This window comes from Dama dama, chromosome 31 (genome assembly GCF_033118175.1).
Source record: "Dama dama isolate Ldn47 chromosome 31, ASM3311817v1, whole genome shotgun sequence".
In the NCBI taxonomy this organism is placed as follows: Eukaryota; Metazoa; Chordata; class Mammalia; order Artiodactyla; family Cervidae; genus Dama; species Dama dama.
Window position 1 is genome coordinate 54,643,476 of NC_083711.1, and position 23,014 is coordinate 54,666,489.

General features: G+C 40.6%; 1 long non-coding RNA gene across 1 annotated transcript; it reads left to right on the plus strand.

The window, feature by feature from the left end:
- Positions 1-17,089: 17,089 nt before the first annotated feature.
- LOC133050000 (uncharacterized) lies at positions 17,090-21,667 on the plus strand. Its single transcript, XR_009691509.1, has 2 exons — positions 17,090-17,475; positions 21,503-21,667. It is a non-coding gene; the product is annotated as an uncharacterized LOC133050000 (long non-coding RNA).
- Positions 21,668-23,014: the final 1,347 nt, after the last annotated feature.

Below are 23,014 nucleotides of genomic sequence, written 5' to 3' on the forward strand. Positions count from 1 at the left end.
TCTATTTCCTAGGCTGCCAGTGACTATAATCTGTGTCCATCACTTTCTTCATCCCTTCTCCCTAAGTAGTAATCAGACATATTCTGCTCCATCAGAATTGCATAAATACAAAGCTACCTGGTATTTCTCAGTCAACTATCAACCCTACATAAATCTGGCTAGACTTGAGGGTACTTTGGGTAATATACTGCTATATAACAAACTCACTCATGATTTTGTGGGTCAGGAATTAAGGGCTCAACTAAGTGGTTCATCTCATCCACCTGGTGCAAACTAGTAACGGAGGCCAGAGGATCAATATTCAAGGCAATTTCCTCACTTCAATGTATTGCACCGCCCTGGTCCTTCATTCTCTCTCTTTCTTCTGCTCAATCTCACTACCCACTCCTTCTCTCCTCCCCTCTGCCCTTCTCCCTCTCTGTCTTTCTGCTAGCTACGGCATCCTCCAGGAAGGGCAAGGACTCGGGTAAGGCAACGAGAGGTGCCTTGGGCACAAAATTTAAGGAGGCACTCATTCCCAAGTGCTGCCACCGTACTTACTGACTCTTGAGAACCAGTGCCTTCTTAAGAGTGACTCTCCCAGCATGCAAAACTTAAGGAGGTGCTCACGCTCAGTATTGTGCAAGTACACCTGAGAGACAGCACCTCCTTAAATTTTGCACCCAAGAAAACCCACTTGCCTCAACTCACGGTCCTCCTCTGGGGCCTCTCCATATGCATCAGAAATACCAAATCGAGACACACCAAGCAAGGTGACCTCAAGGAAGACCACCTACGCCACAACTATGGGAGTTAAAGCTGCCGGGCCAAGGAGAGCCTTTGCGTATAACTGGGTGGCATCCCTTTCACCTATTCTATCGGCCAGAGCAGTCAGTGACTCTGCCCATGTTCATGGGTAAAGAAACAGACACTGATAAGGTTTAAGGCGGTCTCGTTGCAGAAGAGCAAGTGGTATGAGGACGATTTTGGAACTGCCTTTGGAAAATACATTCTTCCCCCTCTTCCTGGATAAACTTCCCTTCAGGTTATTCCTGGAACATTGCAACTAACTAACATCCTAGCCACTAAACTTCATTTTCAATTCAGTATACTGAAGCATACTGCTTGCTACCGGACCTTCCTTTACTAACTATACTCTTGCTTAAAATTTACAGCAGTTTCACCGGCTTATAAATAAAACCCAATCTTCCATCTACCATTTACAGTGTTCCCTGACTTAGTGCTGTCTCATCAGTTGTGGGCTAAACTGTGTTCCCCGAAAGATACATCCAAATACTAACCCCTAGTACCAGTAAACACGACTTTATTTGGGGGGGAAAAATGTCTTCACATGTAATCGAGTTAAAATGAGATTATGCTGGACTAGTTCAGTTCACTCATTCGTGTCCGATTCCTTGCAAGCTCATGAACCGCAGCACGCCAGGCCTCCCTGTCCATCAAAAACTCCCAGAGTTTATTCACACTCATGTCCATTGAGTCGGTGATGCCATCCAACCATCTCATCCTCTGTTGTCCCCTTCTCATCCCTTTCTCCTCCTGCCTTCAATCTTTCCCAGCATCAGGGTCTCTTCCAATGAGTCAGTTCTTCACATCAGGCGGCCAAAGTATTGGAGTTTCAGCTTCAGCATCAGTCCTTCCAATGAATATTCAGGACTTATTTCCTTTAGGATGGACTGGTTGGATCTCCTTGCAGTCCAAGCGACTCTCAAGAGTCTTCTCCAACACAACAGTTCAAAAGCATCAATTCTTCAGCACTCAGCTTTCTTTATAGTCCAACTCTCACATCCATACATGACCACTGGAAAAACCATAGCTTTGGCTAGACGGACTTTTGTTGGCAAAGTAATGTCTCTGCTTTTTAATATGCTGTTTAGGTTGGTCACAGCTTTTCTTCCAAAGAGCAAGCGTCTTTTAATTTCATAGCTGCAATCACCATCTGCAGTGATTTTGAAGCCCAAAAAAATAAAGTCTATCACTGTTTCCATTGTTTCCCCATCTATTTGCCATGAAGTGATGAGACGAGATGCTATGATCTTAGTTTTCTGAATGTTGAGTTTTAAGCCAACTTTTTCACTCTCCTCGTTCACTTTCATCAACAGGCTCTTTAGTTCTCCTTAGATTGGGTCCTAATCCAACGACTGGCACCTTTATAAGAAAAGGGAAGAGAGATCTGGACAGACACAGGAGACACAGGAAAGACAGCCACATGAAAACACAGATAGACAGGAACAAGGCACCCACAAGCCAAGGAATGCCTAGGAGCCATCAGTGCTGGGAGAAAAGAAGGAAGGATTCTCCCGTGGAGCCTCCAGAGGGAGCATGGCCTTGCCAACACCTTGATTTTGGACTTCTGGCCTCCTGGCTAGGACAGAACAAATCTCTGTTGTTTTAAGCCACAAGTTTGTGGTAATTTGTTATGGCAGTCCTAGGAAACTAACACACTGCCCCTCCAATTCTACTCCAGACTGCTTCCAAACACTCCCCCCTTACATAAGTAGAGTTTTCCTCCCCCTCCCCACCTTCCAAATAATTATTGCATCTCTCTTTGTCGTTCCCTTTCACTGAAAGGACTTCCCTGTAGCTCAAACAGTAAAGAATCTGCCTGCAATGCGGGAGACCTGGGTTTGATCCCAGGGTTGGGAAGATCCTCTGGAGAAGGGAATGGCTACCCACTCCAGTATTCTTGCCTGGAGAATCCCATGGACAGAGAAGCCTGGCAGGCTACAGTTTGTGGGGTCACAAACAGTCAGACATGACTGAGCAACTAACATTTCACTTCTACTAAAATGACTAAAGCAGTGTACGCACCTATAAATTGTCACTGAGTTATAACTGGCACCTTCTGGCATTCTGCTAGGCAAGGCTACTTGTCCCAAACACTGAGTCAGAGTACACCTGATATAAAGAGAGTTCCACTTAAATAAAAATGCTGAGAAGATACTAAGTTTTTTTAGTAAAGTGCTTAGAGTTATAAGTAGAACAATTCTTTCCCTATCATGTTCTTTGTTCACCAAAAAATAAATAAAACAAAAAGTTTCAGTGAGACAGTAATTTATAGAAACAGACCATGCAAAACTATAGAAATCCTTCCTCGGCTGATCAGAAATCTCTTAGCTGTCAGAAAATGTATGAATAACAGTGGCTTTAACCAACTGGACCAAAAATGCCTTCCAAATAATGATTCAATAACCCAGAATTCAGGTTGCCTCATTATAATTCCCATTTGGAATGTCACATATAGTATATGAGAAGCACTTCAAGAAATTAAGAAGGTCATTTATCCTTTTCCCCAAAATACCTTACATGGAAACTTGTGCAAAATAAATACAGTACTTTTGAACAGTTACACATTGACCACTCAGGGAGATTTCAGGGACAGAATCTGGAATGCAGGAAGTAATCACATTGCTGTATCCTGCAACAGTTGGACTACATCTGGAGCCCTGAATACCCAGTGGCTGCCACAACTTTCTCCTTGGAAGGAAAGTTATGACCAACCTAGACAGCATATTAAAAAGCAGAGACATTACTTTGCCAACAAAGGTCTGGCTAGTCAAAGCTATGGTTTTTCCAGTGGTCATGTATGGATGTGAGAGTTGGACTGTGAAGAATGCCGAGCGCCAAAAAATTGATGCTTTTGAACTGTGGTGTTGGAGAAGACTCTTGAGAGTCCCTTGAACTGCAAGGAGATCCAACCAGTCCATCCTAAAGGAGATCAGTCCTGGGTGTTCATTGGAAGGACTGATGTTGAAGCTGAAACTCCAGTACTTTGGCCACCTCATAGGAAGAGTTGACTCACTGGAAAAGACCCTGATGCTGGGAGGGATTGGGGGCCGGAGGAGAAGGGGACGACAGAGGATGAGATGGTTGGATGGCATCACCGACTCGATGGACATGGGTTTGAATAAACTCTGGGAGTTGGTGATGGACAGGGAGGCCTGGCGTGCTGCGATTCATGAGGTCGCAAAGAGTTGGGACACGACTGAGCGACAGAACTGAACTGAACCGCAACTTCAGGCTTCCCAGGTGGTGCTAGTGATAAAGAACCTGCCTGCCAATGCAAGAGACGTAAGAGACGCAGGATTGATCCCTGGGTTGGAAGGACCCCCTACAGAAGGAAACAGCAACCCACTCCAGTATTCTTGCCTGGAGAACTCTATGGACAGAGGAGCCTGGCAGGCTACAGGCCATAGGGCCCCAAAGACTTGGACATGACTGAAGCAACTTAGCACACACGCACACACCACACCTTTGGAGGTAAGTAGATGGCCAGGAAGGCACTCATGGGAGTGAGAAAGATGAAGAGGAGGCTTGAGAAACAGCAGGATACAGTGATGTTTAATTTGGTTCAGAATGGGGAACACATGTACACCCATGGCAGATTCAAGTCAATGTATGGCAAAACCAATACAATGTTGTAAAGTAAATAAATTAATTAAAAAAAAAAAAAATGAAGAACAGAAGCTCCTTGGGGAAAAAAAAAGGTTAATTATCTTAATAAGAAAGATATTTATATTACAGAATCCGACATTTTTTGTGACCCAAAGAGTAAAGCTAACACCAATAAATGAAAGTTACAGGAAGACAAATTTTGAATGGTCATAAGAGAGATTCCTAAAAATCAAGCTAATAATTGTGAATTGTCCCTGGAAATGCTCATGCAAAGACTTGAAACTACTTGACAATAGTAACTCACTTATCTTTAGAGCACTAGTACACAGAATATATCCTTTCATGTAACAACTGACTAATATATACTTGATAAAGGGAAATTCAAACAGTCCCTTCTTAAACCTAGGATTCCAGGATTTTAGGATTCCAAAAGAAACATAACTGTGAGACACTATTTTCCTTTCAAATAGGTCAAATTATCATAATTTTCTTTATGCTGGATGTGTACAACTCAAAAAAATAAAAAAGGACACCAAGCATGTCAGTAAGGACATACTAGGTAATACCACATCAGTTCAGTTCAGTTCAGTCGCTCAGTCGTGTCCGACTCTTTGCGACCCCATGAATCGCGGCACGACAGGCCTCCCTGTCCATCACCAACTCCTGGAGTTTACTCACACCCATGTCCATCAAGTCAGTGATGCCATCCAGTCATCTCATCCTCTGTCGTCCCCTTCTCCTCCTGCCCCCAATCCCTCCCAGCATCAGGGTCTTTTCCAATGAGTCAGCTCTTCGCATCAGGTGGCCAAAGTATTGGAGTTTCAGCTTCAGCATCAGTCCTCCCAATGAACACCCAGGACTGATCTCCTTTAGGATGGACTGGTTGGATCTCCTTGCAGTCCAAGGGACTCTCAAGAGTCTTCTCCAACACCACAGTTCAAAAGCATCAATTTTTTGGCGCTCGGCATTCTTCACAGTCCAACTCTCACATCCATACGTGACTACTGGAAAAACCACAGCCTTGAACAGACACTTTGTTGGCAAAGTAATGTCTCTGCTTTTCAATATGCTGTCTAGGTTGGTCATAACTTTCCTTCCAAGGAGTAAGCATCTTTTTTAATTTCATGGCTTCAAATAGTAGTAAGTATAAAATGTGAAACACTTAACAAGCTCAAAGATTCAAATATACATATTTACACATACATTTAATCCCTCTAAAATTCCTCTTAATCAAAGCAAATGTGAGCTGCAACTTATCAAAGCTTTATCACATACATTAAACTCAGTGCTTTTGTATTCATTCAAAAACATTTATTGAATGCTGACAATATGCCAGACATGTCTAGTATTGTCAACCAATTTGGTGAGGTAGGTATTAATATCTTCACTTGAAGGCCAAAGGAGTTATGCAACTTGTCCAAGTTCAGGCCACCACTACCCTATACAGAGGATTTATACAAAAAAAAAAAAAAAAAAGTACCTCTTCCTCAAGACAGTTTACTTCCACTTGTCAGAAAACGTATCATACTATACTAATTCTATTAGAACAAGAAAACATATTACCCTCTGCCATAAAATTGTCTTAATAAGTATTCAAATTGTTAAGTCTATGCCCTGGTGACTCAGCAGTAAAGAATCTGCCTGCAATGCAGGAAATGCAGTTTTGATCCCTGGGTCAGGAAGAGACCCTGGAGAAGGAAACGGCAACCCACTACAGTATTCTTGCCTGGGAAAATCCATGGACAAACGAGCCTGGCAGGCTACAGGCCATAGGGTCACAAAGAGTCGAACACGAATTAAGCAACTTAGCAGCATGATATAAAGTGTGCACCTTTCATGGGTTTCTTTGTGCAGTGAAGAATTTACTTAATGGTCAATCCCATACGATATCTAATAAATGCAGCACCAGGGACTTTACTCAACCAGGGTACTACTATTAACTCCCACCCTAAATGGGAATCATCAAGATTCTCATGTGAATTACATAATCCTCTGGCTGCATATGATCGCTGTCTCAGCATTGTTTCATACTCAAAGCACTTATAAATATGTATTTATGGACATAAACCCACTGAATACATAGAAAGCAACAAATGCTGGATGAATGAGAAGGGCTTCTCAGAAAGCCCATCATTAGCATCTCCCAAACAAGAACTGCTTCTCCAAAGCCTGGTTTCACCCACCAGGCAACCTGGAAATATATTAAGATTAATATAAAATATTTGTTCTCATAAATATTAAGCAAATACTCAGCTGGAACCTGAAGATCTTAGTTATCACAAAAATGACTTTAATCAGATTCCAAGTGGGAATCTTAGTTCTTCAGATCAAAGTCAAGTCAAAGTGCTTCAGATCAATAGTCCATCAAATTCTGGAAGATTTTTAGGAAACAAGGGATTTAAACAAAAAGATTTTGCTTTTTCCTAGAGGAAGATATCTCAGAGTGTAAAACAGTCTGAATATCCAATAAAAATAAAAATGTCTTAGAAAGGACAATGTATGTTTATGTGGGGCTTTAATTCATCCAAACCTCCCTTGTTGGGCCTCTATCAGGTTTCAAGTTTTGTGTCAGATGCTGAGAACATGCTGACGATCCAAACCAGACAACGCATTACTCTCATTCCAGCAGGCAAAATTAACGTAAAAAAAGAAAAGTGTGGTAAGTGCTACAACAGAGATCTAGACAAAATGTAATAGACCCACTTGCTCTTGCCCTGATTTGTTCTCCATACTTACTTTCTTGGAATTTAGGTAAATAAACTTCACAAAATTTTAAGTATGCTTTAAAATGAACGTGAAGGCCAATCACTGTCATCATATCTGGCACACAGTAAATATATAATAGATGTGGAATGAATAAATAAATGAACTTTCCAGATTACAAATTAGAGTTGGGCCACAAGCAAACATTCCCATCAACTATAAAATAAGTGTTCACGAATACAAAATATTTTTAAATAACCAAAGCCTAAGGCAATTTGAATTGAGAAGAGACCATTTAAATATAAACCTCATACTACCCAGCCTAAAAGATAAGATTAATTATTTCCTATGTCTCTTAGTCTATGTAATGATATATTTTCAACATCTCAGCAGCACATTCATTTTCATTTTCAAAGTCATGTCGGCTATTTTTTTTTTCCCTAAATCCCAACCATATCTGTCAATCTGGCTTTGGTAAGAGTGATCAATTATGAGCAGCTCTAATAATTTCCATTGTTTTCGGTCATCCAGACAGAGAAGATCTGGGAATAAAGGCAAAAGAGAGAGAGAGAGAGATACACGGGCAGATTCCTTGCTGTATAGAAGGGATTTACGAATTCTAACTTTTCAGGTGGATAATTGGAGGTTTGTATCTTCAACGGTTTTAACCACTCCACCCAGTACTAACCAAACCTCCCCGGAGACATTTCAGTAAAATAGAAACAAAACACTGTCAACCTTACTCACTTTTTCTTCTAATTCTGTGCTTTCGGGCTTCTTTTAATTCGTCTCACATTCTGCTAAAAATAACTTGAGGACGGGAACACAGTCTATGCCACCTCCTCCGTCCGCGCCTAGGCCGGCACCGTCCGCAAGCAAGCACTTACAAACGCCTTGGGACGGTACTCCTAGACACGAAGCCATCGCACGGAGGAAACTCCGAGGCTGGCACTTTCTAAACATGCTTTCAGGCAATGCCTGATGTGCAGAAGAATCACAAAATACTAAAGTTAAAAGAGGCCTTTACACTGTTTAAAACCCAGTTCGTACACCACCACCAGAAAACCGCTCCAAACTCCCCACGCCTAGTTCGCGCTCCTGCGCCCGCACGCTCCAGCCGAGGATGCGCGCCCGCGCCCTGCGGGACGGCGCCTTCGCACCTGGCCTCACCCTCAATTCCTCTTCCCCCGCCGCCTGCGGCTTCCTGCTCCGCGCTTCCGCGGGGGTCTCAGGTGGCCCAGCTGTCAAAAGGGCCCGAGTGGGCGCTTGAAGGGCCCAAGATGGTCCATAGCCACAGAGGGGGGAAAAATGGTGGAAAATTCACCGCTGCCATTTCCAGAAAGAGCGTTCTATGGTTGTCTCCGGTAAGCTCCCAATGTTGGTGCACACTCTGTCTCAGATGGGCTTTTATTCCTGAATCCTGGCTAAGCACCTGAGGCTTAATCTGTTGGTCTCGAAATTATTCGGCAGTCCCATTACTTGCCTACCTCCTTGCTACCATAGTAACCCATTCTATAGTCTTATTTGGAATAAACCTGATGAGTACCTCCCCAGTCAACTCCATTCATGTAATCACAGATAACAATGCTAAAAAAATCAATAGCAGAAGAAATGCCCAGAGGCCATCCAGTATTAGAAGATATACCTACTAGCGAAGTAAACTAAATATTCCTTCTTGTAACCAAAGAACTTGACACCATAAACTGAATTGCAGGTAGACTAACACCAAGCATTTACAATTTTTGACACGGTAATAATAGTGATCGTAATCTTTGACTATCTCTCTTATTTCCAGCTAATACTAAAATGTAAAAGGGCTTCCCAGGTGACTCACTGGTAGAGAATTCAGCTACCAGGGCAGGTGACCCAGGAGATTTGGGTTCCATCCCTGAGTTGGGAAGATCCCCTGGAGGAAGAACTAGCAACCCACTCCACTCTTCTTGCCTGGGAAATCCCATGGATGGAGGAGCCTGGCGGGCTACAGTCCGTGGGGTTGCAAAGAGTGGAAAATGACTAAGCGACTGAATGCATACACACACACACACACACACACACACACACACACAAGTGAAATGTAAACAATGTTAAGTTGAACTTTTCTTAGATTGAGCGTGTGTTTGCCAAGTCATGTCTGATTCTTTGTGATGCTATGGATTGTAGCCCGCCAGGCTCCTCTGTCCATGGGGTCCTCAGGCAAGAATACTGGAGTGGATTGCCATGCCCTCCTCCAGGGGATTATCCCGACCCAGGGATGGAACCCAAAACTCTTATGTCTCCTGCATTGGCACGTAGGCTCTTCACCAAAAGCGGCACACTCAGATTAAGTTAGAAGCCCCTCTCTTAGAGTAAGTTCCATTAATAGTGTGAAAGTGTTAGTCACTCAGTTCTGTCCAACTCTTTGCAACTCCATAGACTGTAGCCCGCCAAACTTCTCTGTCCATGGGAATTTCCAGGCAAGAATACTGAAGTGGATTGCCATTTCCTTCTCCAGGGATCTTCCTGACCCAGGGATCGAACCCAGGTTTCCTGCATTGCAGGCAGAGTCTTTACCATCTGAGCCACCAGCAAAGCCCTTATTAATACTGCAAATGTTCTCAAATAGTAGACCTTAATAGAATAAATTAATGTTGTGTTACTATATAGTTATAGATATCTTTATATCAGTAGTTACAGAAACTATATATGCAAAACGAAATATACAGTACGTGTGTATTAGTCGCTCAGTCCTGTCCGACTCTTGGCAACCCCCTGGACTGTAGCCCGCCAGGCTCCTCTGACTATGGAATTCTCCAGGCAAGAATACTGGAGTGGGTTGCCCCCTTCTCCAGGGTATCTTCCCGACGCAGGAATTGAACCTACGTTCTCCACATTGCAGGCAGATTCTTTACTATTTGAGCTACCCGGGAAGCCCCATATACTCTATAGTATAACATAGTATATTTGCAGAGAAGACCCATTTCTAAGTAACCCAAAGATATTTGGAAACCATTTATGCTTACAGCTTTCTTAGATACTGGCATTCAATACAGTTTAAGTAGAACAATTTAATAACAGCAGATAATTTGGGTTACACCACTAAGGTGGCAAAAAGCATGTTTCAATATACTATGAGTTTTGTACAATGAAACACCGATAAATTAATTCTTGACCAAAAAGAAAATGTTTCAGCTTCCCTTTGAATCACAAGCATCATCATTCATTGCTCTCTACCTGTCTTTGTGTTTCTACCAGGTAGGCTGCGTATACCCACATCTGATAAGAACTGCACACACAGAAATACTGACAATTCATAAGCAACTTAGGAAAATCATTAAAAAGAGATTCAAGTACTGACATGGTGGAATTTTGGTGTTTTAGTTTTTCTCATTTAAAAAGTTTCTCATTATACTTTAGCATTTGAATAGAAACAAATATTTCTAATACTTCCTTCCAGGTCTATATAAATTCCTCCTAATTTCACTCTTCTCCTCTGTAGAAACCAAATGTGTATCTAGTTTACATAGGCACAGCATAGTACAAAGGCTGCTAGTAAGTAAATGCTCCTATTTCATTCAGCGGATATTTACTAAAACTGTGTGCAAACTCTGTATAAAGTGCTGGAGTACTAGGGATCGTGTAGAGATACATAAAAAGGATAATCAGCTTTCCTGATCTGTAATTTTAAAAAATAAAATGAATACAAATACAATAAAATAGTAAAGAGAAGAAAATGAAATAAAATGATAAAATGAAAAAGGATGGGGAAATTATTTTTCTACCTCTTGGGCTCCTTCTTATATGATTATCATATTGTTGTTCTACGTTTTGCTAAATTACTATAAAAAGCTTAAAGGCAGAGTCTATCATATTTTCACCCTATCTTTAACATCTGCCATAATGAAGAAAAGGCTTCCCTGGTGGCTCAGGCAGTAAAGAATTCGCCTGCAGTGCAGGAGACCTGGGTTCAATTCCCAGGTTGGAAGATCCCCCAGAGGAGGGCACAGCAACCCACTCCAGTATTCTTGCCTGGAGAATGCCCGTGGACAGAGGAGCCTGGCGGCCTACAGCCCATGGGGTCGACTGAGCGACTAAGCACAGCACATAATGAAGAATATAAATTTAAGTGAGTAAATAAACATTAAAATGTCACATAGGAGAGAGAGACAAAATGCTATAAGCACTAAAATCAACACTGTGAATGCAACTGCCTCAGGTATTAAAGAAACAGCTTATTGTTATCTGAAATAAATGACATAAATGTTTTCTCAAATTTTTATCTCAAAATCCACCATTTGTGATTTGAGGTGGGGACTTCAGAAGTTAGAAACAGCATTCTTAGCAATATTTAGAGCCAAATCTAAATCTTTGAAGAGTAGTTCAGGCTGGATATCTAGGTTTTATCATAACAGGATGTAATTTTGTATATAAATATGCATGTGATTTTCTAAATATTAAAAGATTCTTCTCTAGTGATGTTCCTCATGGAGAAAGAGTCCGAGCAAAAATCAAACGCTGAAACAAGGCCCCTACTTTTTAAATTGCTTTTACTGAATGGGAGGGGATCCTGGCAGCACCTTATTACCTAACCCCATGGAAGAGCTGAAATACAGATAATTCTAGCAGCCCACACTTGCTACAGTTCTGAAACATGGAACAAATAACATGAACTCCCTCAAACACACACATCTGCACATGTACCGACTTCCATCCAGGAGATGGCCCTGACCCCTTTAGAAATGGCAGAGTAAATCGGGAAATCAGCTCCAAGGATTCTGTCCTTCTGCTCTGCTTCAGGGACCCAAATTCACATCCTAATGGTTCTGAGTCTCCATGACCAAACCCAAGAACAAGGGGCAGAAGACCCGAAGGCTCACAAATAGCCCATCCAAGCTCTTCTGTGGAGACAAAACAGTTTTATCCAACATCCTTGGGAAAATGTGAATGATCTGTTCAGCACTGAACTGCTTCACCCCTGTTGTATGTAAATTGTTCATTACCCTCTCCTTTGGCACATTTTGCCCTCCATTTTCTCTGCTCACTTCATCAGCTTTTCTCCAAGCTGTCTCAATTGACTTGTGCTCTGCTCTCTTCAGGAACTTAAAGAGGAAACTGCATTCATTAGCCAAATAACAGAATCATACATTTCTTTTCGATATATTGGGGAGTAGGGAAGGTGCTTTGGGATTTCTTTAATAGCTTTTTAGAAAACAACTCCTTAAATTATTCTATTTTAAATCTTTGAAATGCTCTGACTTTCTCTGATAGCATGATAACATTGCACTAAAACCCTGGAGTGTTAGGCAAACCTATTTCTGTTGTCAGTACTTCACTGCGAACAGCAGGGGGCAGTAGCATATCAAAAATGGTGGCAACTGCCTCCGCTCTCAGAAACACTGTTGCATCGCTGCACTGGATCTGTTTCCCAGCCCGATGATCTCAGCTCTCCGATGAAGCCTTTTGTTTTGTGTCCTATTTTACAATGCACTGTTCAGTTTTCTGTGAGTGGTGACTTATTCACACAGCATTTCACTGTCAGTTTAGCTTAACAAAAAAAAAAAAAAAAGTGAGAAAAAAAGAGGAAGGAGAAAATTAAAGTGCAGCCAAACGAAATACAAAAAGACAGGGAATCCTGCCTGGGTATAAAGTTTGTCCCTTCTCTGTTCCCATCCACTGCAATCTTGAACATAGTTTTTCTGGATTACAGATTTAACTTACCCTTAAGCCTTCCCACATAGATGCACGCATTTCATTTTACCTTCTCTGTCATACAGTTCCCTGTTAAAACAACAGATATCTTTATAAAAAGGAAAAGCTGTTTTAAGCTGAACACTTTTTAAAAGAATTTAAAAAAAAACTTCTATGCTGTGTGCGAGCCTTTGGTCGAGCATCTCTGTATAGAATTTTTACATTTTTCTGCCTTTTAAACATTTATTAGTCAAGATACATTTTATTGTTATGTTTCATTAAAGTTATTCCCCTGTGAATTCACACCTTCAGCTAAACGGCAAAAAAGCTAAAGTTGAGAAACTACAGCTGATGAATTTGGGGGTAGAATATAAGGTGGAAACTAGAACATCAAAGGTTTGAGAATATATTCAAGGATCATTTCCACTGCATTGGAAGGTGTTTCATAATCCAACCTTCAAAATCAGCAGAGATTAAACTATTTCATGCATAATTTGAGTTACGCCTTAAAATATAAAAATGCTAAGACTGGCTTCTTTTCCCACCTAGGCTGAAATTCCCAGAGTTATTAATTTATTACTGTGGGATGGCAGAAGTAATATTATTTCAACATCTGGCAACAAAATTCCTCTTCAAGGGATATTCCTTCCCTCCGTGAGACGGAGGGCCCTATCTGATACTCTTGACTGATCCCTTCTGGCCTGTCTCCTAGTATTCAGCTGCACACAGCACTCAGTCACTCCAGCCTCGTTGCTGGTCTTTGAAAACACACCAAGTAATCATGTGTCTCTAGGCCTTGCTGTTCTCTGAGTCAGGAGAAATCTTACTTCACTTATCTAAATGACTCATTCCTTCACCTACTTCAGGAGTACGTCCAGGGACTTCCCTGCTGGTCCAACGGCTAACACTCTGTGCTCCCAGTGTCGAGGCCCCAGGCTGACTAGATCTCATATGCCTCAACCAAGAGTTTGCTTGCCACAACTGAGACCCAGAGTAGCCAAATAAATAGTAATTTTTTTTTTAAAGAGTATGTCCAAAAGTCAGTTTCTCCATGAGACTTTCCCTGACCACCTACTTAATATAGAAAATTTCCCCCAGCATTTCCCACACTCCTTGTCCTCCTTTATCTTCCTCATTCGTACTTATCATCAAATATGCCACATATTACAGGTAAATATAATAAAAATGAGTTATCTGAGACCAAACATATCAACTAATAGGGACTTAACCCCCATATTACAAGGACAAACAAATCGGTTGATTCTAAAGCAAAATCCAACTTTTTGCTGCACATAAAAGACAAACACATACCGAAAACAAAATAATTCAGAAATGTTAATAATGAAAGGAGGCAAAAAGTTATACCAAGAAAATATAAAGAAAGAACTAATATTTTGAAATCCAGTTAAACAGAATTTAGACCAAAGCCTATTACCAAGTTAAAGAGCACTTTACAACTTTAAAGGCTACAATTACAGTGAAAATAAAATATTTATGAAAGATATGCAGCAAATAACACAGTAGCTTCTTTCACTTAGCAGAAACTACAAGAGTTTCAAAGAGACTAGAAATACATAATAATAGCAGACTTTAGTATACTTCTCTTAATCCAAGACCAAAAATGGTACCAAAAACACTTATAATAGTTGACTCTATAGTTACATACGGAGACATCTATACCTCAATAAATTATAGTAAGAAAAATACAAATATTCTCCATCAATGACATGATAAAAGTATGAATCCATTAACAAGCAAAGCACAAGAAAATCTTCCCACCTTGAAATTTTAAGTTTTCTATTAAACTTAGCTTAGCTCAAGGAAAAACAACAACTGATAATGAAATTTTCTAGAAAAAAAATAATGAAAACATGGTATCAGGCTTTACAGGATACTGCTAAAAAGTGTTCAGAAAAAGATTCATGAATTTAAAAATTTATATCAATAAAAATGAGAGATGAGTTAGATATTATACTCAAAAAGTTATACATGTTTAAGGCTTGTTTTTTTTTTTCATTTTGGACTTAATTTTCTTTTTAATTAAGCAACCTAGACTTGAAAACAACCTGAAGCAAATCTAGCTGTATCAAACAGCATTTAGCACTTTTATAATTCATTATCACATTGGTACTGTTATTTTGAAACTACTATATATACTAAGGGAAAAAGTAAATATGCAATCATTTAACATTTGGAATCATGCTTTTCAGCAGAAAAGAGATGCAACATAAAATCAAATAAGTAGAAAATTAAATAATCTTTCATTAAAATTGGAATATCAGCACAAATTTATGATTTCTTTTTCTTTGAAAAACCACATAATTGCTACATCTTGTATTTAAAAGTCTGAGAAGTAACAATAAGCCTTTTAGTCATGAAGATCCTATGGGCACAGACTGTGGTCACTAAATACCATTTTCAGTGAAAGCAATGAAGACTCTTGAGAAATGTCTCATTCTAGGTGTGGAACAGTAAATGAGACTATTCCAGTATGAGACTGGGATTCAGGGTCTTCATATATTTAAGCAATAAGCAATTATAGAGGAAAATAGAGGAGATGACTCTATTTACATTACCAACAAACTGAAAAGTTATCCTAGGAGTAAATGTCATAAGAACTGTGCAAAATCTATATGAGAAAAACTTAGAAGCTTTTCCGAAAGATAGAAAACTGTGACTTGAATAAAAGGAAAAATAAACCTTGCTCCTCAATTGAATAATAAAAAATTATAAATTAATGCCACTTTTCAAAGTATGTTTCATGTAGCTAGTTTCTGTAGTGTACATGGAAGAAATAAATAAGCAAGATTATTTCCCCAAACCAGGAAATCAAAATAAGAAAACAGCAATAAGCTATTTTGTCAATAACTAGCTCTACCAGATATTGAAATATACAGTTTCTATAATTTAAAGAGTATATTATTATCATTTGAGTAGACAATCAGATTAATGGAAAAAATAGAAAATATAGATGTAGAGCCAAGAATGATGTGAAAATTTATGTATGTGATAAAAGTGGTATCAAATCACTGGGAGATAAGTGGACTTTTGACAATTAAATGCTGTTAGAACAGCTAAGTAGGTCTTTGAACTAGGAAAAAAGTGGATATAACATTACCCGAGTGGAATTCCAGCCAATAAAAGCCAAAAAATTTAACATGAATCTTAGAATGAAGACCAATTTTGATTATCCAAATAGAAAGACATTCTGGAAAACCACTGGTCTGAACTTTCCAAAAAAACCAATGCCAGAAAAAAACAATAAGCAAAAAAGGCTGAGGCAGTCGTCTCAACTGAAGGAAGCTAGAGACTTGATAACTAAAATCCATACGTGATCCTTGTTAAATCATGAATTTATATTTTACAAACAAGTATAGCGGAAGCAAGGATTGAGGGTGGGGGGAACAATCAAGGAAATTCTAATATGGATTATATACTAAATTACAGAAATGTACCAATGTTTAGTGCATTCCGACTCCCTATGTTGGAAAAATCTAGTGATATATATCCTAATGACATACCACTGTGGTCCTACTGGACAGTAGTCCTCAATGGGGGCGACTCTGCCCTCCCCTCCCCGTCACACCACTTCTGAAAACATTTGTGGTGGTCACAAGTTGGGGAGGGGAGGGGAGGGTTGCTACGGGTATCTAGCAGCCTCTAAAGCCAGGAGTGCTGCTAAACATTGCACAACGCACAAAACAGCGGCCCCACTCCCCTCACAACAAAGAAACCTCAGGCTCAAAGTCGACAGCGCCGCAGTTGACAAGCCCTGATGGAGGAGAATCCCTTATTCTCAGGGGATAGTGAGATACTGGGCGTCCCTGGGGGCTCAGCCGGGAAAGAATCGGGTTGCAATGCAGGAAACCCAGGTTTGATCCTTGGGTCCAGAAGATCCCCTGGAGAAGGGAAGGGCTACCCAGTATTCTCGCCGGGAGAATTCCTTGGACAGAGGAACCTGGCGGACTACAGTCCATGGGCTTGCAAAGAATTTGTCACGACTGAGCGACTACGCAACATACACACACACACACACACACACACACACACACACGAGATATTAGGCTGAATTAAATGAAACTGTCTTCTGCTCAGTTCAAATATCCGCAACATTGAAGGGTGACGGGATACGGGGTTCACAACTGTCAAATTGTTCGGCAAGAAAGCACTGTACACGTCCTTCCGCCGCGCTTCCCGCCCAGGCGCTGCCGAAGCAGGGTCGCACTCCGCGGCGCGCTGACCCGCCGGGCCTGCGCGACGGGAGGAGCCTGCGCGCAGCCACTGCGCAGGCGCCGGGTGGCGGCCGCGCCCACGCGGCGCGCGTCCGAAAGTTACAGATGTGCGCGGGGACCTCGCAGTCCGCGCGGCCGCCTGCAGCCGCGGGGGGAGGGAGAGCTCCGCGGGGCGCCCGCCGGCTTCTGCGCGAGCGACGACGCTGCTTTCCCCGGCCGACCCGTCTCCTCTGCGCCCCGCGGAGGGCTGCAGGGAGCATCCTTTATCCTTTGCAGCGTTTATCCCTCGCCAGGAAGAGCCTTCCTCGTGCCTGGCCATTCCCAGGCTGGATTCTTCGGAGGCGGGCTTCTACACGCTCCTTAGAGGATTCTGACTTCCAGTGTCGGACGAGCCTGGGCAGTACAGCATCTCCTGACCGGGGATCGAAAGTGCCCTGGTAGGTCCCCTCCACACCCGGCTTCTCGTCAAGAAGAGCTTACCCAGGTAACATTTTTAAATACCTTAAGTTTTCAGCCTAGAGGTTCTTAAGGAGTCGGCAGACTTTTTCTGTTAAAAAAAAAAAGCCAGAGAGCAGACGTTTTACGATTTGCAGGCCAGGAACAGTCGTTTTTGTCGCTTCTCTCTCTTTTTTTTTTTTTTTTTAACAATCTCATAAAAACGTAAATAAAGAAATAAAACGCCCTTAGCTTCGAACTTTACAGAAACATGAGGATTACAGTGTTTAGACTACAGTCTTTCAATTTACCCAGCACGGGGGCTAGAGCGTTTGCCCCCAGTTCAGCCACAGTTTTGCAGTAGACTCAGGTTCCTGGAGGACTACGACCCACCCTCCGAGTGTACTGGGCCCCGCCTACCGAGGCTGAGCTTACCACCTTTGGGGTCCCTGCACCTTCAGTTCTGCTTTTCCCTGATGAGTGTGGCCGGTGGTGAGTTCCCAGCAGTCCGCAGAGCTGCCAGGAAATCCCCAGACCCACAACCACACCCTCCTTCACCCTAAAAGAGCAATCTCTTCCCATCTGGGAGCAAAAACCAGTCCTACACTGAGACTTATACTAGATGAGTGTAAACAATACCAGAAGATCTCACAATGCAGTGTCAACTGTATTTGTAATTTGTATAGCATTTTTTCTATTGATAAATGTAATATATTTATGCCCACTGTGGTAACTTGGGAAATGCTGAAAAGTAGATAGAAGAAAATAAAAATTCAGCATACTCCCAAGCCACAAAAATGAACTGTCAAAATGTTTATGTATTTGTTTAGTTGGTCTTTTAAATGTATATGAATAGGATAACTTACTGAACTAGATTTCTAAAAAATGTTTCTTAATCAACTTTTGTTGAAGTACAAAATCCAGGAAAGTGGTCAAATTGTAAATGAACAGTTCAATAAACTTTCGAAGGCTAACACAAACGTATCCTTACATCTACCACACAGATCAAGAGATAAGACATACCTAGCTCCTCCAGCCCCATATTCAGTCAAGGGCAGCTTCTCCCCAAATATAACCATTGTCTTATCCTCAAATTCATAAATTAGTTTAATTGCTTCAAATTCATGTGAACTGAATTAATCAGTAAATATCCTGTAATATTTTATTTCTTTCCCTCCATATTACATTTGAGATTCATTCAGTGTTGCATGTAATGTCTGTGTATTTTGTCTTATGCTATACAGCATTTAATTGTGTAAATATACTGCAACTTATCATTTATACTGTTGTTTTTTAAATTTAAACTATACTGAGATTTAGTTCCCATACCCTACAATTTTCATCCATTTAAAATGTACAGTTTAATATTTCTGTAGTATATTTACAGATAAGTGCAACCACTGGCAGGCACATCAATTTCAGAACATTTTCGTCGCCTCAGAACAGCCCCACACTCTAGCTATCACTCCCCTCCCCTGCATCCTTTCCGGCCCGAAGCAACTACTTTTTGCCTCTACAGATTTGCCTATTCTAGACAGTTCGTAAAACTGGTCCCTTATACTGATACTGAATATTGTGATTGGTTCCTTATACTGATAGTGAATATTCATGGTACTTCCAGGTTTGGAGCTGGAAATACAAGTAATAATTCTGTGAACATCATTATACTTAATCAGCATGTTATATGCATCTAAAGCTATAAATGTATCGAATAGATACATATTTCTATGGGATATATATCTAAAAGTAGAAGAGCTCCAACATAGATTATATACATGGTTAGCTACAGTTGATGGTGCCAATTTTCAAATTTACACTCCCACCAGCAGCAGATGAGACTCTTCATTGCTCCACACCCTCACCAACATTTGGTGGTTGTGTGGTTTCAATTTACAGTCCTCGGATGACTAATGGGAAAAGAGTATCTTTTCATGTAACGCTTTTAAGGTCTTCATTTCATTTTTGGAGGGGTTGTCTTTTTCTGTCTGATTTATATATTCTAGATGTGAGTCCATTTTCATTTATGAGTACTGCAATCAAACAGATACTTTTTCTTATCTGACTTGCCGTTTAACCATCTCGTTGTTAAATGTTAATGACTGTAAATTTTAAACTTTTACTGAAGTCTTAATTTCTCAGTCTTCTTCTATGGTTAGTACCTTTGCTATCCTAAGAAATCATCGCCTACAAGAACCTTCTCCTATTTTTACCATCTAAAAACATGTTTTTCTTTGCATCTTCTAATCCACTAACCACGAATCGGTTTTGGACTATGGTGTGCAGTGAGTGTTATTTTTTTTCATATAGCTGTCCATCTGATCCAGGCGCTTTTCTTGAGACTTCTTTTCTCATTGTCCTGCAGTGTTACCTTTCTCATAAATCAACAGAAACATAAATCAGTACAGATATTGGAATTAATAGGCAAGGTCTTTAACCATGACAGATATATTAAGGAATCTTACTAAAATAAGATGTAATATATGAGGAAGTAGAGAATTTCAAGAGAAAAACAAATCTTTTTTTGTGAGATGGAAGTCCTACCACTGAAAAATAGAATATCTGAAATTATTTGATAGGTTATCAGTAGGTTGGACACAATCATGAAAGCATCATGAAACTTGAAGTCAGGTTGCTAGAAATCATCCAAATATAAGTGCACTGAGACAAAAATATGGTAAATAAACAAAGCATCAGTGACTGATAAGAATAGTATAAAAGTGGCCTAACATATATGAAATTTAACTCCTATACACATATACACTATACACGTATAGTATCAAGTGGCCTAACATATATGAAATTTAACTCCTAATAAAGCAAAGGGAGAGAACCTGGGACAGAAATATATTTGAAAAAATACTGGCAAAAGCTTTCCAAAGTTGATCAACTCTCCATTCCCCAGGATATTTACTTGTTTTCAAGGAAGAGAGTGGATCGCAATACCCTAGCTTGCCATGAATGGAATTTGGAAGTGAGCGTAAATAAACTTCTATATCTACATGAATGAGCAGCAGAACATTTTAAAGGCACACAAAATTGGGGGAAATAACCTTATTTGGTGGAACTGTCCCAAACATTACTATACTTTTTTTTTTTCATTACTATACTTTTAACATAAATTTTGCTTACCCACTAAAGCCCAGAGTACCACCCTAATCACAGTAATACCAAAATGTCCTCCCAGGTTTTCCGAATATCCCCTCAGTGCATAGTATGGCCCTATGTCCATTGAGAGCCCCTCCCCTGTGGGATCCGCCACTGCCCATTTCCCACCTCCTCATCCAATGTTCACCTCTCTGAAACCACTCTGGCATCTTTCCATCTGAGGGCTTTGGGGATGGCTTTTCTTGCTTCCTGAATGGTCCTCCCCCAAACATCCATATGACATGCTTTTCTCCTCCTCAGGTCTTTATTCAAACATCATTTTCTCAGTAAGACCTAGAAATGAAACGAAACAAAACAGAAAACTTGCATGTTCATTCCCCCATCCCCAGTTTATTTTTTATCTATAGCCTTTTTTTGAAATGCTATATATTTTAATTATTTAATTTCCTTACTGTCTCACCCTCCCCACTCGTAAAATACAAGTTTCAGTGAAGAGGGAGAGGAATTTACCAATTTTGTTCTCTGTAATGTCTTCAGTACCTTAAATGAGTAAAAAATTGTAACGATAACATTTTTCTCAGAGATGGCATGTGGGCAACCTTAGTGTATTACTAATATCGCCTAAATCTTTCAAGATATTCTTTCAGTGTTTCATGAATAAGAAAGTCCTGACAGTACTCCAGTAATTTTTACATTTTTAAAGTATGTTTGAGTGTCTTAGAAAAAAGGATTACAGTGCTAAAAGCTCCAGCTTTTTACCAAAGAGAATAAGAAATGTGATATGGTTGTTTCCAAAGCAACAAAAAGCTTTACCTCATTAAGTAGACAGAGGGCTTCTCCTTATTAGATTGAAAAATCCAATCAAATAGCTGAGGGCTGCCTCACAAAGAAAAAATACTTAGAGCTGTCATCACAAAGAAATTTGCCTATTCAATTATAAGCTAATTTGTACCAACTTTTTTTTTCTTCAGGCATTCAGGCATCAGGATCAATGATGAACTTTGAAAAAGAAAAAAGATGGAAAAATCATCGAAATTATCATAATCTGTGCTCCCAACTAAATGAGTGTTTCCTTGTAGCATGTGCAGAGTCAAGGGAAATTATATTCCTGTATTATACAGTCTACCAACAACCTATCTGCATACTGTCTTCATCTAGACTATTCTTGGAAGCAGAGCCTGAGACAAATGTAGAGACATATTTTACTTGGAAATGTGGTCCCAGGGAACAAGGATGAGACAGAGGGGAGAAAACAGGTGGAAAAGGAAAGAATGTCCAAGCAAAACAGACAGTGTTATTGAGCGGTCCATTAGTGCTCTTGGCTGCTTAGTGCAGAACCTTCCCAGGATCCTAATTAAACTGTGTCTCAGAACTCTCTGCCTGAGGAAGGAAAAGAAGAAGCTTATATCTCTCAGCTGACATCACCTGTGTGCTGAGGGCTGCTCCCATGGGGCAGCAACTCCCCACCCAGGAGAGCATCACTGGTGCTACAGCATCACGTGTGTCGCAGCAGGGAAGCTTCGGGACAGGAAGCTAGATTCTTGATGGAAGCCTGGGACGAGGCACTGTCAGTGCAGAGGCGGGGGAAGCCTGCCCGGAGCTGTTCACCAAAGGCGCAGCTGGAACTGGGGGTGGGAGAGATGGGAGCCAGTGCGCAGGAGGCGTCTCGGCAGCCTGGAGAACGTGCTGTTAGCCTTGTCTCAGTCTATACTCTCTCTCCTTTCCATCATCACAATTGCATTGTCCAGAACAGAGCTTGGCAGAGGGCTAAATAGGAAGGCCAAATGTATTTCCTAGAAGCTGTATGTTAATAACAGTTTTAACCTTCAGTAATGCTCATAAGAAATAGAAAGTGACACTGGAACTTGAAAAAACTTAAGTTACTCCACTTGAAACATTTTACCATTGGATAGCAGTATTGGGTATCCTCTAAGTTCATGTAATCTGAGAAGTAATCATAAATTGGAGAAATAAAATCAACAATTTCTTATATTTCTGTGAGCTTTATAAACCAGTGTCATTAGTTTCTCCTAAGATACTGCCTCTGTTGTCACATAGCACTAGTGATATAGAAATTACAACCAATGAAGGGAACACTGGTAGAAACACAGGAATGAAAAATGTTGGAGTAATTTCCATCACATAACGAGTTGGTAATAATATAGGTTGGAATCAGGGCAGGGGACGGGGCATAATTGCACATTTTGATTTGGGGTTCCTCTTTGAAGTTCCATTTTACCAGAAAAAGATTTTCTTTCTGCCTACATCCATGTGATAGCATAATCATCCTCTCTTAATCTGGTATGGAATTAGCATCAATAGGAATAAACTTTTGAGTTACTTAATATGGCTTGAGTTCCTACTGTTTGCTGTTAGCACAGTACATGCATGTTAGACATGAAACATTACATCCAAACATTTCAGAACGCACGCTCGTTTAAGGTATCAAAGTGTTAGTCGCTCAGTCTCGTCTGACTCTTTGC